Source organism: Carassius carassius, chromosome 40 (genome assembly GCF_963082965.1).
Source record: "Carassius carassius chromosome 40, fCarCar2.1, whole genome shotgun sequence".
NCBI lineage: Eukaryota > Metazoa > Chordata > Actinopteri > Cypriniformes > Cyprinidae > Carassius > Carassius carassius.
The window spans coordinates 26206410-26218981 of NC_081794.1; the positions used below are offsets into that span (position 1 = coordinate 26206410).

General features: G+C 34.9%; 1 long non-coding RNA gene across 1 annotated transcript in view; it reads right to left on the minus strand.

Moving 5' to 3' along the window:
- Positions 1 to 730: 730 nt before the first annotated feature.
- LOC132122556 (uncharacterized) overlaps positions 731 to 12572 on the minus strand; it is a 45681-nt gene continuing 33839 nt past the window's right edge. The window contains exon 3 of the long non-coding RNA XR_009426394.1: positions 731 to 813. This is a non-coding gene — a long non-coding RNA (uncharacterized LOC132122556). The remainder of the gene's footprint in view (positions 814 to 12572) is intronic.

Genomic DNA, 12572 nt, shown 5'->3' on the forward strand with positions numbered 1-12572 from the left:
CATGATGGTGAGTGGGGAAAGTGCAGGGGGGTTTCTCCTAAAGTCCACAGTCATCTCCACTGTTTTGAGCGTGTTCAGCTCCAGGTTGTTAAGACTGCACCAGACAGCCAGCTGCTCAACCTCCTGTCTGTAAGCAGACTCGTCACCGTCCTGGATGAGGCCGATGACTGTAGTATCGTCTGCAAACTTCAGGAGCTTGACAGAGGGGTCTTTAGAGGTGCAGTCGTTGGTGTACAGGTTGGTTTTGTCTTTCAACTCGGAGAAAAAAGTGAAAGTGAAAGTGACGTGACATTCAGCCAAGTATGGTGACCCATACTCAGAATTCATGCTCTGTATTTAATCCATCCAAAGTGCACACACACAGAGCAGTGAACACACACACACACACACCGTGAACACACACCCGGAGCAGTGGGTAGCCATTTATGCTGCGGCGCCCGGGGAGCAGTTGGGGGTTCGATGCCTTGCTCAAGGGCACCTAAGTCGTGGTATTGAAGGAGGAGAGAGAACTGTACATGCACTCCCCCCACCCACAATTCCTGCCGGCCCGAGACTCGAACTCGCAACCCTTCGATTGCAAGTCAGACTCTCTAACCATTAGGCCACGACTTCCCCGTGAAAAAAGTGAAAAAAGACAGCCATGCGAGTTTGGATTGACATGTGGGTGAGAAAATATCAAAATGTTAATTTTTTAGTGAAATATTTCTTTAATGCATTCATGAAATCTGACCTCCATGGTCCTCGCGTCTTTCTCGTGTTTCTCCTTTTTTCGCCCTTGAAGTTTCTTGCACCCCATGTTGTGATTCTCCAACTCTGGAAGGGAAATGTACAACATCAAAAAGGTTTGACACTTGACAGATCTTCTCATTTCATTCATCAATGAATATGTGTCATTTCTCCATGCTGAGGCACTTCTGACAGACATAGAGTTTCTGGGCATCAAACTCACAGCGCCAACATCTCAGCCTTGAGCAGAGAGGATTGTTTAAGAAGAAGTGACTGTTTAAAGTTTCACACACAGCTTTTCACTTCAAAAGATGTTAACTGATGGACTGGAGTCGTGTGAATTACTTAGGAATTAGTGTGCTTTCATCAGCTGTTTGGACTCTCATTCTGACGGCACCCATTCACTGCAGAGGATCCATTATTGAGTAAGTGATGTCATGTTACATTTCTCCAAATCTGCTCCCATGAAAAAAAAAAGAATAATAATTATCTACATCTTTGATATCTTTGATGACCTGAGGGTGAAAACATTTTCAGTATAAATCATTTTTTCCATAATATAAGAGAGTATTTTGTTTACATTCGCAGTAACAGAACAGTCCTTTGACCACATATTTATGATCAGCCCTGTACACAGTGAATACAATTTCCCCACAATCTGCATATACAATACCTCCTCGTTGCTCTCTTGCCTTGTTTTCTTGCACTGCAGCATGTTCTATCAGGGCGAACTGATGTTTTGAATTTACTAATGGCCGAATCAATGTCTAACATCCAACACAGCCTCCTTGATTTACATGCACGAAAGACAAATAACCTTATAACCCCTCGTGCTCAATGTCATTATGTTCTCATAGCTTTTCAAATCACCTACTGGATGACAAATGATTATTCACAATTGGAGAAAAAACTATTGGAACCATCAAGGGATTTTATCATTAACATTGATTTATACAAATCTAAACCTAGACAGCCTAGAAAAAAAATATATAATAAATAAATAAAACTATAAGGCACCAGAAGGTCATGCACTAATAGGAAAACTGTAGCTGAATGTGCCCAAATGTAAAATTAGTAATAATTTTAATAATGGTAATTTTAGATGACCTTTCAGATGTATTTAATAATAATAATAATAATAATAATAATAATAAGCTTTATAATTTATAATAACATTAAACTTATTTCATATTTTATCTAAATTTTCTTGGATTTTAAGACAGGCACCAGCAATTCTGGCAAAATTAAAGATGTGAATGTGATGTATGTGAATTTGCACATGTTATAATGTAAGCATCATTAATGAACCCTTGTATTTAATAAATAATAATAATAAATGATAAGTGAAATGAAAGAATGATTTAATACAAAAATCAGAATGATAAATAATTGTCTCTAATTGACCTGTTTATCTAAGCCCTCAAAACACTTCTTATTAAATGGTAGAGATTATTGCATGACTTGTAGATTATATTTAATAGTTTACACTTTGCATAAACATTTGCAATTCGTTTTTAAAAGGTAACATTACATTCTTAAGGGCTCTGCGCTTACATTTCTTTTCAGGAGCACTTGTTCTCCTATCTAAAAAAAAAAAAAACTTTTTAGGAACACCTTCTGATCAATGACAGAAATTAATCTTCCTAATACAAGGCAATTTTATACTCTTTAAAGGTTTATTTTTATTTTTATATACCTTTGTGATGCCTCCAACTTTATTAAATGTACTATATGTCATCTTTTGTGCCAATATGTTTGATTTATAAACTTTTATAAAAAAAAAAATCAACAATAAATTAAATTAAAATAATAAGATACAATTAGGAAGAATAAGTTACTAGCTAAATGAAATCAGCATCAACAATGAAAAAAAAATAATAAATTGAATGGCACAGAAGAGCACAAATGTGGCATTATGGTATATTTACAGACTTTTTGACAAGACTCAGACGTGGCATTTATGCATTTCATAATAACAGTATTATAAAATTAATGTTTTAAATATAAAGTTTTGAATATAGAAATATTAAACAATTTAAATGACTCAATTTTTTGTATACTTTAAAAATAAAAATGAAAGTGCCAGTAGGTGGCAAGGAACAAAGCAAGTGACTCTCTTTATGAATGAGTAATTGAATCATTGACTCACTGGATTTGTTCAAAGAAGCAGGTTCATTCATAAACGAAACAGCGTTGTGTATGCTACTCTGCTTCACAGTCTACGTTTGATTGGACATTCGCAGTGGATTAGCTGTGATCAGCTTTGATTGAAACTATTTTGGTTGATGAAATAGAGCACAATCAATAGTTTCAATCAAAACAGTGTTCCTAAAATGTAATCCACTTATTATTAATCTGTATGAAATAAAAAATGTATAAAACTGTTGTAAAACACCCTTTATGATCATTAAAAAGCTCACTCGTCTAAGTTCATCGAATTAATTTCTGTAGACAGTATAGCTAATAAACAATATATTTGCACATAACTTCATATACAGTTCAACAGCATAAGAAACTTTCACTTTTGGCTCGTCTGTATTTGCTGTTTTTAGAAAAACTATCAGTCTCACCTCAACGTTAGCAGTAAGGATTTTTTCCATTCACTCTGTGTGCAAGTTACATAGTTCCAACAATAGATGGTGAAACGTGTCTTTATGAGTGAGTCATTAATTCAACTGATATTGTATAAACACACCAGTTAATTCTGGAACAAGTGTCTCCAAGTGACTCGATGAATCATTCACTAGCCCGATTAGTTTTAAACACAATGATTCAGGAAGGCCTCGCATACTAGGCTTCTTTGAAACTATTTAGTGAGTGAGGGTGGTGAAAAAATATGTGAACAAACTGGTCAAATTTTGTCTGAACTGTAAGTTAATTGATTGTTTATTGAACTGCGACCTCACTCAGGATGAATCACTGCTGACATTCGGTAAACAAACTGCACTCTTGCTCCTGTGATATTGCTTCAACAACACCTCTGAGGTTGACAAAAGATAATAAACTATGTTTGTCCTCCCTGTCTCCTCAGCATCGTGTGACCTTGCTCAGCTCTGTGCTCTTGGGTTCACTCACTGGCCACTTTCATTTGTAACAGATCTTGCCAAGACCAGTCCGGCAGCTGTGAGGGCTTTATGGGAAATGTTCCATCAGTTGCTCTGTGTCTGAGAGCAAAAGGTCACTCGCAAGAACAGAGTTGGCACTTTGGGGACAGGAGGTTATTATGACGAAGTTGTAAAGTTTGAAGGACTTTAAAGTATGTTTCTGAAATAAAGAAAAAAAGTATAGAAAAAAAAATTATAACAACAAAGTAGAATAAAATGTATTAATAGGCCAAATAATAATATGAAATATTTTTACAATTTAAAATAACTTTTCAATTTTCTTTTTAATTTAATCCTGTGATTTATTTTTCATCGTCAGTGTTGCATGATCTGCTGCTCAAGAAACATTTTCTATTATTATCTACAGTATGTTTAAAACAGTTGCGCAGATCTTAAAGGGGTCATGTGATGCAATTTAAATTTCCCTTCATCTTTTGAGTGTTACAAGCTGTTTGTGCATGGATAAGATCCGTAAAGTTGAAAGAGATATTCAAAACTTAAAGAGATTTTCTTACTAAAAATTAAAACTCAACCACACCTTTCTAAAACGCCTTATTCAAACATGCCCCCAACAAATCTACGTCACTGTGTTGGAAGATTTGCATAATACCCACCCAAATATATACGCAAGAAAGAAGCCATAACTTTGTTTTCACTGTAGTATTATTGCCGCCACCATCATGTCGTGGAGACGCTGTGTGTTTCCAAATATGGTAAGGGGTGTAACATTTCCATCACATGCTTGAGGTATTCGGCCAATCACTACACACTGGATAGCTGTATGTAATAATGTACAGTATGTGGAAAATAACATGCATTGTCATATGACCCCTTTAAATTCAACATTTGCACAACCCTGATCTGGAGCTGTTTAAATTAGATTTGCAACAGTACTAAAAGAGGTGGAAAGAAACGAATTACATTTACTCGCGTTACTGTAATTGAGTAGCTTTTTTGTGTACTAATACTTTTTAAAGTAATTTCTAAAATCTGTCATTTTACTTTTACTTAAGTATATTTTGTTTAAAGTATTGTACTTCGCTACATTTTAAAACACATTAATTACTGAGTAAAAAAAATAAAAATAAAAAATAAATCGCTCCCTGGAAACTACGTCAGTAAATAATGGGCAGGAGGGCAAACTGACGCTAAAATGACGAGAGAGATGCAGACGGACAAAACAGGCGTTAGTGGTGCAGACACCGCTGAAAACGAAACCCCGTCATATTCTGTAGTTGAACTCGAAGGAAATGAAGTGAACCCTGGCCATATGTATGCTCTATTATGCAGTGTAAGCTGTACTTGTCTAGGAAGACCAAACTAGCAGCTTATAAAATCTCGACAAGACATCAACCCTTTGCAAGAATGTAGAGGTAAGCTAAATAATTGCATCGTTGCATTGGTGGTTAAAATGAAGCTTTGACATTTTAGCAAGAGGTTTTGCACAAATTAGCCAAAAAGACAGTGGTGAGGAGTGTGCTATTTTTGTTTTAATGATGTGCGCGCGCATTTATAGTGCGTTCTTTTACTGTGTGATTCAGTCTTCTAAAATGCATTTAGAATGACCACAAAATTGAAGATATAGGGGCAGAAAATTCACATATTTATATAATTTCATATATTAAATCAAATTCACACAAAGAATGCCATCTTTTCCTCCAAAAATCATCATGAATATATACATACATATATATAACAGTTCAGTAAACAAGTTAATTAAGAGACTTGCGTTTTAGACACCATATTGCCTTTTTTTAGCTCTATTTCTACAACAGAAAATAATTCCAAACACAGCCACCAAAGCACAGTTTTGCGTCTCTGAGAAACGTGACAGTGTTTCGTTCCTGAATGAATCAATCGTTTAAATGATTCGGTTCAATCGCAATGACTCACTTATTAACAGTGACTTGCTGACACATACTGGCCATTTTAATTTCACATTTAAAGTATCTTTTGATTTTTTTAAATAATTAATTTCTTATCATTTCAAATGAGTATTCAACATTTTATGTCTTGTATATCAAAACATTATTCATGCATTTGTAACTGCAGGTTAAATGCATTCTTGTCCTGCACTAAACAGTGTAATACATCTAAATGCCACTTCCAATGAATCTTCTGCATTTCCTCTGCATTAAAAGATGAGTTTGTTGATACTGATTTGCCTGGTAACAGCCCAAATGTTTTATTATTCTAAATAACTGATTCCTTTAATTAAAAACAACTAGTTTGAGATTAATAGACCTATCCCAGGGGTGTCAAACTCAGTTCCTGGAGGGCCGTAGCCCTGCAGAGTTTAGTTCTAACCCTGCTCCAGCACACATATCATGTAGTTTTCAAATAAACCTAAATGATTAGATTAGCTGGATCAGGTGTGTTTAATTAGTGTTAAATCTAAACTGTGCAGGACTGTGGCCCTCCAGGAAGTGAGTTTGACACCCTTGGCCTGTCCCATTTTGACTCCCTCCCACTGTTAAAATGTAAAATGTAAGTAATTTTTACTCTGAGTAAAGTTTAAATGAGCTACTTTTTACTTTTACTTGAGTAGATTTTTAGACTGGTACTTTTACTTGTACTTAAGTAAAATTTCATTAATGTAATGGTACTTTTACTTGAGTAGAATATTTTTGTACTCTTTCCACCTCTGAGTACTAAATATACAAATCAGAATTCTTCCAAAACTTGAACACTAAATTACAGCTCATAAGATGTTTTGGGAAGTTCACAGCACAAAGTCTTAAGTGTGAAAGTCCAAAACAAGCATCATTTTCTCCTCGGTCTTCAGGTATGTCCCCTGGACGATGCATGATGCTTAAGTCTCGATGATTAATGTTGCTGTTCTCTCATCTTTAACTCCGGAGCAAGACCAGCTTTGGACTAATGGCAGTCAGCCCAGGCAGACAGATTACTAGGAGGAGAGATCTAAATAGTACTTCCTAATTACCTGCTCAAGAAAAGGCAGATCTTTGGCACCGTTGTTACATTGGCTTGCCCAGGTTGCTCTTTTCAGGACGGCATGACAGATAACAGAAATGGTGTGACCTGCACAGAGAGACTCACTAAATGATATTTCCTGCTTAATGTGCTCTACTTTTTTTGCTTAAGACAAAGAGGAAATTCACTAAGACTGAATTGTTACCATTTTATTTAGCACCCAATTCACTAATGTATTTATGCAAATTAAGGTGCAATTCTCCATCTTAATCACAAAATTAAAGTGTGCATTGCCCACCCACACAGTGTGGTGATGCTTACTATAGTGTTTGGTCAAAGGAGTTTTAATTTGGCACTCATTTTCAAACTGAGAGGATCAGAAACAAAACACTTGTGAAGTTTGTCTGTCTGTAGTGTGGACGGCTTGTTTGAGGAGACTGCCACATAATATTACAATTCAGAACAATTGGAAATCTAATCAGAGATGAGGCAATTAGCTTCTTTTGGACAATATTCTGTGGAGGAATATATATATATATATATATATATATATATATATATTTATTTATTTATTTTTTATTTTTATTTTTTTTCAGCTATTAGACTTGTACTCAAGCTGATTAGCATTTTAATGTTTGAACCTTAAGTGGTTTCATCCCACATGTTTAAAAGCTGCTTTTTTGATGTTAAAAAAGTTATTTTATTCTAGGTTAATATGCAAAGTAGACCTATAAAGAAGCTGTTAGCTGACTGCAACACAACCAGAACATCACAACAATGCCTTCTGTTTGACTAAACAAAGGCAGAGAGTTCATTAAAAACTTCATTATAAGTGAAAACAATCATAATTATCTTGCTACTGGTGCAGAAGTTACACACTTCAGCTTTCCGCAACTCTGAGATGCAAACATTTCTGTCTCCAGATACTGAGAACAAACAGCACGGGCATCTTTCAAATCAAATTTTGAAAGAACACAGCTGCCAGATACATGTACAAAGCCGCATTCTGTCCAGTAGAACAAATTGTTCTCACCCACACAAGCCAATATGATAATACACACGTTCTCTTTGATACTTTCAGTGTGTGAACAGAGAGACGGAGCGTGCTGATAAGATGACGTGGCATGTATTCCTGCTTGGTGTCAGTCTCAGTTTCAGATCGGTATGATTCATTCTGAGCTCTTCACTTTAATTATAAATCGCCTGCAGCATGAACCTTCACTACCAACAAAATTAACTATTTACTACTTGATTGCCACAGGCATGTAGTAAGCAAAGACAGCCCACACTTCTGCAGGGACAGTCTGAGCCTCACAGATGTTCCCTGTCACAGTAAAAAAAACAAAAAAACAATCACAGACTTCCATGTGCATTGCAAGATGAACTTCAGCCAAAGTTAGAGGGATGAACAGAGAGAAAGAATGCTGACTTGCTTTGGGGACAGTAAAGAAAATATATGTTTCTCTGCCATTTGTATCAATATAGCAGTTCAAATCATTTATTATTTATTATGTATCATTTTTATCAAAGATAGTATGTTTTCATGGTGTTTACGTCACTACTATAAACCCAGCTGGATCGGGTGTCTTAGATAAACACTCACAGTGGGCTTGTTTTGCTTTGGCAAGTAGATCCCAAGGGCTCTAAAATTCTATCTTTACTTCTTAGAGGAATAGTTCACCCACAAATTGGCATCATTTACTCATCATCATGATGTTCCCGACTTGCTTTCTTCTGCAGAACATAAAAGGAAAGTCAATATAATGTAGTTGATAGGGGATCCTTAGTATCGAGCTCCAAAAGCTCCAAAAAAAAAAAAAAAAAAAAAAAACATACCAAAAGCAGTCTACTTGTGCACTAAATTCTTCTGAGAAAAGAGATTTGTATAATGAAACGGTATGGATGCATGTACATTATGTCCTTGGTGTATTACATTTTAAAGTTAAAATAGACAGAACACACACAGCTTAGAAGTTAAATGTATTGGAAAAATAAATGCTGGTATAGGGCAAAAAAAGTGTGTAAACCTCTTTCATAAAAACACCATCTGGCAGCCTCAGGTGTCCACTTTTATTAAAAGGTCAACTCAGCTAAACTGTTTTGCAGTACAAAGCAGTTGTTTGTTCCATAAAGAGCGCTATTTAATAAAAGCAGGTTTTTAATAAAAGCAACCTTACAGTAACCTTTTTTGTGAATTTCAGAAAGCATGCAAAGCAACAGTGTGATCTTTGTGTCTAACAAGAAGTTTAGTGTCAGGGAGGAACTTATGTGTTCTCTCTTTCATTTTGTCAATGTTAAAGCAATTGTTGACATTACATGAGAACAATAATCTTGTATATCCATATTGTATAGATTGATATAACATTTATTACTGCTGTACTGACGGTTTCAAAGCATCATATATTTGATTTGTTCTCGATAAGAAGGAAATTCGAACATGCATCCAGCTGGAATCCCTGATAGTGCTCTCAGCCATCTGCGTACTGACCCTTTCCTCAAATTTGTGTTAATGGAAATGGCTTTCATTGTCCTTGAGCAAAGACAAATGTTTTTGGTCACTGTAGATTGCATTAATCATACACTATTTACAGTATAATACACTATAATGAATATGATAATTAAATGAAAAAAAAAATATTAATAAAGAAAATTAACATTGTGAAAAAATAGATATTATAGAAGTTAATGCATGCTCTTCTGTTTGAGCTAAAATAATACTCCAGAATATGCATCATATTAAATGAAATATAATATAATATAATAATATAATAATATAATATAATATAACATAATAATATAATAATATAATATAATATAATATAATATAATATAATATAATATAATATAATATAATATAATATAATATAAAATAATATAATATAATATAATATAATATAATATAATATAATATAATATATATTCACTCACTATATAGGCACACTCAAGAAAACTATATATGATTCTAATCATTTATTTATTTCTAAATTGCATTATTTTGTAGAAGAAGTTTTCATCTTGTGCATTTTAGTGATGGCCTTGTTAGGAAATGCTCTGTTTACTTGCATGTCTTTGAAAATGTTATGAACAGTTTATGTTTTCTGTGTGGCAGTCACACTGTGGACAATTGGTCTGAATGAAATATTTAATTGAAATATCAGTTTGGATTACGTCTCATCGCTAAAGGTTGAATAACCGATGAAACCATAGCGCATGATATGGTCCTCCAATCCAATCTCTCAATTCGAATTGTAATTCCATCTCTGCTTTAGAAGGACAATTTGCTCATGCTAGCGCATTAGCATATTTGCACTCTCACACTGCCTGCTGCAAATGTTATTTGATCTAATCTGATTTGTGTAGATGCCCATATAAATAAGCCAAAAGACACAAACCCTCCAGCAAAATATCTCCATTCAGGTTGTAATAAACTCATCCCTCTGTAATAGATCTTACTGTTGCTCAGGTTGTTTTGGTGACATTGGCCGCAAGACAAACCGGGAAAATATTATACAGAGAACATCAGGCGGAGATGTAGCTCTTACTCTCCAAAAACACGATAATGTTTATTGCAGCACAGTGAATACATACTTATGGAATGCTGACCATGCTTATTTGGAGTACCACTAAAAGTTAAATTAAAGACATTATCTTGTAGAAATGTTAAGTGCTACTGATAGCACTTGAATTACTAAATTAAATTGTGTTCCAAGAGTCTTGGATCCAGCTACATAACCATTACTGTATGTTCAGAACTTGTCGGACCAAACAGCAGTTAGCCAAAAGACAATCATCTTACTTTTAATTATCAAATTAGACCAATCTAAGTTTTAATTCAGCTGACTTAAAGTTTTCTATTGTCTAATAGAAAATATTTTGATGACTAATGCAGAGCTGTTTTCTGTGAATGCGCGAGAAAGTAACAAAGTGTAGTAAAAGATTAAAAACTATAGGCCATGTGCTACAAACCAGTAGGCCTATGTTAATAAAAATAACTACATGTTTTTACTCAGTGGTATTTGGGACCACTTTGTTGGCGCACAAAGTGTACTTTATAAACAGCAATTTTTATTGCAAAGTTTACATGCAATTTTCTTAAATGTCACACTGTGTGTTTTGCCTACTGCTTCTGAAGGTTCCTTGCCAACCCGGGAGGCAGCGACACAACAGTTCTCTGCTGTTTAATTCCTACTTTTTGTCATTGATGCCGCTCGGCTACTCAGATTACAAGGCTCATTGTTTGTACAAGACGTAATTATTGATCTGCAGGCAATCTGTTTGGCCTTGAAGGTTTTTTCAGCTCTCGTCTCAGCCCAGCTGTTGCTCTCGTCCAGTGTGGTTAACAAGTGGACTTCAGGTTTTTAAAAACTAGAGGCAAACTGGTTTAGATTACTAATTACTTTTAGCTCTATCCCTGAGCAGTTATATAGTGGATAATGATTTATGATGAGATTTTATGGCTGTATAATAAAGGCGATTTTATGCTTTATTGTATAAACCCGCATTGTTGCTCACAAATAAATTTCAGATAGTTACGTGCTAAATAAAGGCCAATGCTAATTCTCAAAATGTGCTCCACACAAAAAGATCTGCAGTGCTGAAGTCATTTGTTTATGCAGCTTATTTCCCATGATGCTCAGCACACAGGAGCAAGCATATTGAACCAGTTTGTGTCCCTATGTCAATAAATCCATGGACAGCACCTCAGAAAACACTATAATTACCTTCGAGTGAAGACGCTATTATTAGCTCCGAGTGTATTCTTATAGAAGATAAAACTGACAGCAGAAACTGATAGCAGGAGAAAATCCTATTGAAAGCATTTACACTGGCACAGATGTGCTCGTTTTCACATTGCCAATATTTCTATTCAATGGGACCTAAACAGCATTGTGTAATGAGGTTCATAAAACCAGTGGACTGGTTAGTCGAAAACCATCTCACGCTTCTTCATACATCCGGCTGAACAACTGCAATTCATATGAATTTATACCACGCAAGCAGCCAAAACAGTGCCTGGCAATGTTTATTCCCACCATCCTCAGTCATCTGTCTCGGAGGTGGAGAAAAACAGACTGTTTATGAGCTGTTGGTAAACTCACTGCTTTACACTGAAGCTCCTTATATTAATATCATAAATATATATAAATTAAGTCTCAACTCAACTTGTGTTGAATGTGTTGATTCTCTTGGGAAGAGCAATTCATTTTTGTCCACTAAAGAGGATATTTATTTTTAGGGAGGTTCATTTCCATTTGCGCAGTTTTTCAGAGATACCAAATGTTCATAGCTACCAAACTTTATTAGCTTGCTTTTGTTAAAATAATATAAAATAACTAATAATAATTTGTAAGCACCCATTTGAAAGCACCAAGAAGATTGAGTTGTTTCTGCATGTCAGGTTTAATAATTGAAAATATAAATACTCAGTATTGTTAGTTGTTTATATGGTCTATGTCTGGGAGAAATATCACACTGCATATTGTTTATTGTTTATTGTAAAATGGATCCCCATTAGCTGTCACCAAAGTGAACGAGCTAGTCTTCCTGGGGTCCACAACAAAAAGAAATTACATAATGTTAATATTAAAACAATATAGCACTACAACATTATATACATCAATACACAGCATCATAAATTAATCTGAATAAATGATTACAGTCAGGGGCGGACTGGCCATCTGGAGCACCGGGACTTTTCCCGGTGGGCCGCTAGCCAATGTGGGCCGGCCCACCCGGTACACAAATATATATATATATATAATATATATATATATATATATATATATATATATATATATATATATATAT